Here is a 6,341-nt window from a genome sequence, read left to right on the forward strand (position 1 = left end):
TCAACTTCCATCCTGACAGAATAACATATAAAGAATTTGATAGAACAATATAAGGATATTCCCAATAATTAAGTAGTGAAACTAAATACTTAATCAATCAGGCAAATTTGGATGAGTGTAGAAAACTTATACAACCCAACAAAACACATTGTAGAGAATGACAGAAGGCAATAATTAGTAAATATGTATAGGAGCTATCTCAGACAAACAATCCAATAAACTGATCTCTTTAAATGATTTAAATTTTGTAGGGAATTTCAGAAAGATTGATACTCAATCTATTCTTACCTGGAATCTTCTATGAAATCTTTAACAAGTGCAGAAAGATAGTATGAAAGTACTGGAAAAAAATAGGAAATATAATTTTTGTCATGAACTGGAGCCATAAGGCTTTAATTAGGAAATATGTAATAAAAGTTTTACAAAACTGTCAGTTTTTGGCATCAAAAGCCAACCCTTGTTTATTACAAATGAAATAATATATAGACAAAATCTCTCCTAACTGTTACAATAAATATGGAATAAAATCCTGAACAATATACTAAAAATAGAACAATCTCTCTAATTTATCTGCTAGAAACTTTGAACTGCTTGCAAGTATCTCCCTTGAAATCTAGAATTGGTTCACTAGTTCTAATATTCTACCTTTGTTTGTTGAACTACTTGAGTCAAATTACCTGGAATTGAATTTGGAATGTTTTTCCACTTGTCTCCTTTCTCAAAAGATAAGTTCACCCCTTTCCTTAGTAATAAATAAACATTCATAACAGGTTCATATTTCACTTTAAAACATTTAATAAAGATGTCGGAGTATGGCCATTGATGATTAGAATTAAGGGACTGATATTTCAACCTGTAGAAAAGGATATTTGTTGCCCTGTACTAGAATGAACTCAACCTAGTAGTGATAATAGAGCTTAGTCTCTAATTTGTAGCACTAACTTCAGCAAATGAGGAAAGAACTCGATCTACTGAACCCAATAAATCTTGCTTCTAAAGTCTGAGAGGTTACAACTCTTTTTTCCATTAATCTCTTTCCCATATTTGTCTTGGTTGTCCATAAAAAAAAAACTGAAATGTGTGAAAGTATAACTGAATGTACCAAGGAACAACCTGAAAAATAATAAGGCTTATATGGAATTTGGCTACACTTGGTTAGGCATATATGCCATAATCAACACATTTTTTGTTATGAGATTTGTTAGCTTTCAGAGAAATCACAATAGAGCCTCGTGCATTTACACTGCCCATCAAAAACCTGTTTGCACAGAAAGGTTCCAAGAGAGACAACCAAACAACATGGGCCTTCCATGTAAACCCCATATTTAGTGGATGGGATTCATTATACTTATCGACAAAAATTTCAAACATAATTGAAACATTAGGCATGCCAAAAGTATTTTCTAACACAATTGTTTCCTTCAGTACCCTGGCAAGGACGATATTCAGATGAAAACTTAGGTAATTTGCGCTAACAACGAGGGACATGTTTACATTTGGTGAAACTCCATATTGTTGGAAGTAGGTATATATTGATAGCAAAAGGAAAAGAGAGAGACCTACAATGAATACATTCCTTGAGCTCCCAGTTTCAGTATATCATAAATTTGATAAACCCAATGTCGCAAGCATAGCCCACATAAAACATAGAAGAGCGGCAACCATGGTTGGTGGAATCGAAGCTAAAATGGCTCCCACTTTGCCAACAAGTGAAACCAAGATTAAAAATCCAGCATCAAGTTCCACAACCCTTCTACTTCCTATCTTAGTAACATCAAGGGTATGGAAATTTTTAGTGATAGTTGTTGCACCTATGCCCATACCCAAAAGTCCAGCCAAGATCCTTGTCAAACCTTCCAAACTAATTGCTCTACTCACAACCCTAGGTGGTGGTGCCTTTGATGCAACTAAAAGCGATGTTGCATGATATGAACCAATCGAATCCACATATTCAATTATAGACACAAAACACACTACAATTGTTGTCTGCCAATGGAAGGTTGGAGTGCCCACTGAAAAGGATATGGAACTCAAACCCACGATGTTGTTCTCCATGCTTTTGAAGCATTTGTACAACAATGGTGCATTGTAAATACATGTTTCCTACAAGCCTCTAACACAATATTTGAAATGGGTACACTTGGATCATACCCTTTGCAATTATAAGCTCCAGCCTCTGTTAGAAGAAAATCACATGCCCAAGTGATCCAAAGGCGCAGTGGATCTGCATAAACTTGAAATATCTGATGGACAAAAATGGAAATCCTGCATAGATACAAAGCGAAAAGGATGACTAGTAAAATATGAGGGATGCTAATTTGCACACAAGTACCAACTTGAGGAAATCCATAACTAAAAAATGCTAAACCTACTGCTACTACAATTGGTGCAACAACAACGGGGTCTATCAACCTGAGAAAAAGTGACATTAGACCACTATAGCCCAAGATCATCTTGAAAGTGGAACCTATAATTATAGCTCCCTGTAATTCCTTCATGATGTGCTTGAATCTCCCATAGTAAAGCCATCAATTGGTTGACAATGGCAGCATCTGTATCTCTAATAAGATGCTTAAGCACCTTAGCAACAACTTCTTATCCCTTTGGACCAACATTTCTCAAGAGCCATAGGAGGGTTGGAACAACATCTTCACTTTGAACACAAGCATGAATTTCTTCACTATGAGAACATAAATTTCCTAGAAAAAGTGAAACATCCTCTTTTGCTTTCTCGGATCTAGATTCCAGCAGCTGGACAAGTGAAGGTATCCCACATGCTAGTGTAATCCCTTCATTTACTGTCATCGAATTATAAAGAAAAAATAGAAAGCAAATCAATGGCACACTCCTATTATTTCTCAGTAGATAGACCAAGGAATGAAATTAAAAGTTGAATTCCCTCTCGCCCCTTAAATGACTGCTAGAGATCTGAATTGACAGAACACAGGTTTCTTAATAAGTGCATGAGTTCTTCTTGTATCTCACAACTAGCCATAGTCACCAGCCCAACCAACATTCTTTTTGCTTCAACGTGTAGCAAACCTATGGAGAGATAAGCATTGCCATAGAGGCTAGCCAAAGCTTCAATTGCACGTTCTTGCACCAGCAGAGAGCTATGAGGTTTGAGTTGTCTAACTAATAGTCCTTCTATTTTTAATACATTAGGTGAGCCTGCAGTATATGAGTTTTTATTAAACATCACTAATGCATAGGCAAACCTTAAGGACACTGATAATTGCAACCACTTGAATGTCATACCAAAACGATTCAATGATTTCTCCAAGGCTAAGCATAATAGTAGACATTCCACTTGAAATTTTCACTTAAGCACATATTGCATGTTCCTGAAGGGCTTGAGCAACAATTTCATAGGAAATTCAATTTTATATGGCTTCGAGAAATAAGAAAAATGATAAGGCTTTATCTAGGTAGTAACAATTAGTTTAACTATTATAATTAATACTGCTACTTGAAGTTCTCGTTTCAATCTGGAAAAAAATCCTCAGACATCACAACACCTGAAATTCCACTCTGTAGCAACACATCTATCCACTATTTGAAAATAGGCCATCTAGCTCTCGTTGGCTGCTTGGGACGTGGATGCCTCCATTTTGATTTGAATTCAGGAGATTTATGCATTTCTTCATTTTCTTGTGCTAAGAATATCATTATGCAATTCATACCACAAATTGATACCAATACTTAAATTGATAAAATCTACCACAAGTCTTCATTTTTGGGCATATTTACCAAACCAATGTCCCATGAGTTAAATACTTTGCACTTGAGATCAATACAAGATTCCAATGATCTCAAGATTCAAATCTCCAATGATCTCAAGATTCCTCATTTGACACACTCTATCTTTTCATATTCCTCATCACATCAATTCATGCATAAATACACATTAGCATCATGTTTCCTTCCAGTTGGATCAAAGAACAAGGTATTTTAGAAAAGGGCACCATTTCCTGATCCACAAACCCATTCTGTGCATATCCTACCATCATCGCAATCTGCAATATAAACCATGATAAACTATAATTCCCACACAAAACCTAATGATCTAATGCCACCTTAAACCCTTCTTTGCATGTTAACCTATGCGCTATTCCTGAAACCACTAGTGGATTTCAGAGGGGGTCAATTATGGTAAGTTGTTTTGCACTTGGGGGACTTAAATGCTCCAAATTATGCCACGTGACCACATGTGGTTTTTATCTAAACAAGACTTCGGATGCTCCCTAGCCGTTAAAGCTCGGATGACCTTGGGGGTTCTGAAGTGAAATGAAAACCGTTGATCTATAAGAGCTAATATTCACCATTAAAATTTTCTCCATGTTTATCCCATGTGCTATTATATTTCAATATTTATAAAGCTGCGATTGAATGAAATACATGCCCCTGTGGTTTGCTCCAGTGCTTTGATTAATGTCATTGACTACTTGGATTGCGTTTCACTGACTTAATTTTGATGTCAAACTTAAAGATTGGGTGATAGACCCAACATTTTCCTTTTTTAAATAATTGAATATTTTAAATAAAAATAATTTTAAGAAAAATATAATTTTGTATTTTTAATAAAATTAAGTATTTAAAAATATATAAAATTATTCAAAAAAGCTGAGCAACCATGTTTCCATGAAACCTTATATATGCCCAAAGATTTTGCTGAAAGGTAAACTAGCTAAAATTTAAAAAAATTGTAATTTTATGGGACTCGGAAAAGGTTACAACATCGACTTCAACTGGAGACTACCTCCCCTTGTGGGATGCAGAGAACTAGTAGACCAGTTGCCTTAATTGTTGGGCATGGAGTCATACCATAAACCTATGACCTGAAGCTACAATATGCTATAATCAAACTGATATTCTCGATTGAAATACTATAATCCTTAACTGTAACTTCAACTTATAATCTGACCATTATAACATGTTCCTTGAATGCATCCTCTGTCCATTGCTGACTATTTAAAGCAGAAAGAATATACATCTCAACACCATTAAGAAAATCTTACCAAAACTTCAAACACCATTGCTTGAAAATAATTATTCGCTCACTGCTTACCAGCTTGCTTAAAATGAAACAATCTTGATGCTGCAAATTGTTATGCATGGAGTTCATGGTAACATATTAAATAATTTGGCATCTATGAGAAAACCTGTAACCTATGACTTGTATGCTTATAAGTAGCATGCCCAAAACAATAACCAATTCAAACTGAAACAATCTACACATTGCACACCAACCACTGATCTACTACACACCGAATCTAAAAATAACTAATTCAATCCCACACAAACTTTACCTAATTGAACTGAAAATATGTACTATTAGGTGTAATCTTCTTTCCAATGTAACAAAGTGAGGAGTAGATTCACTAGCAAATCACTTTTCTAGCAACTGGAAACTTGAAACATATTTAAAATATAAAACTCAAATTCCATATGCAACAGATACTTACGTCTGAAGTTTAAATGTTGCATCCTCTGTGGACAACTTAGATTTGTGACCATGGCTGAGAGGAAAAAAGCATATACTTCTAACTGCAACTATCAATGCACCTTGCACAAGCATAGTAGTAAAGGCAGCTGACATTTCGAGCAGTGGAATCGGTAACCCTGTGGAATCACCATATGACAAAGTGGAGCCACTAGGTGAAAGAATTGCAACCAATGTCAAATTCCTACTCCTTGTTCATCAACAAGGAATAGATCTAATATTTTATCATTCTGCAGGGAAATATTTCTTTGTTACTTCATCCTTGACAACAATGCCAAATGTTGGCATTTTTCTCGGAGGTAGTTCTTGGCTGCAAAAACTACACAGAGAAACCAACTCAACCAACCTTTAGGTTCAAGTTGGCCCTTGAACCAGAGGGGGCTCCCTAAATTATTACAAGCCCTTGTTTAACGTTTTTCATTGTCACTAAACAACAACCTATGAAGCACAATGGCCAGATTTATGATTTAGTTTGGGTGGTTGCTAATGATTACCCAATCTTTGTTCATGAATAAAGGCTCATCTTACAGTGTACTTGCTCAAAGTGTCAGCTTCCAGCCTGACAGAATAACATGATTTATAAATAATTTGACAGAATAATATAAGGATATTCCTAATAATTAAGCAGTGAAACTAAATACTTAATCAATTAGGCAAATTTGGATGTCTGTAGAAAAATTCTACAGCCCAACACAACACATTGCAGATAATGGTAGAAGGAAATAATTAGTAAATATGTAGAGGAGCTATCTCATACAAATAGTCCAATAAACTGATCTCTTTAAATGATTTAAATTTTGCAAGGATTTCAAAAATATTGATACTCAATCTATTCTTA

The 6,341-nt window shown here is 35.1% G+C and overlaps 1 pseudogene; it reads right to left on the reverse strand.

The window, feature by feature from the left end:
- Positions 1 to 1,201: 1,201 nt before the first annotated feature.
- On the reverse strand, positions 1,202 to 5,599 carry LOC149242526 (nucleobase-ascorbate transporter 12 pseudogene; annotated as a pseudogene).
- Positions 5,600 to 6,341: the final 742 nt, after the last annotated feature.

This window comes from Pinus tabuliformis, chromosome 8, assembly GCF_031772625.1.
Source record: "Pinus tabuliformis cultivar Carrire ecotype Pingquan chromosome 8, CPIR1, whole genome shotgun sequence".
Taxonomy (NCBI): Eukaryota; Viridiplantae; Streptophyta; class Pinopsida; order Pinales; family Pinaceae; genus Pinus; species Pinus tabuliformis.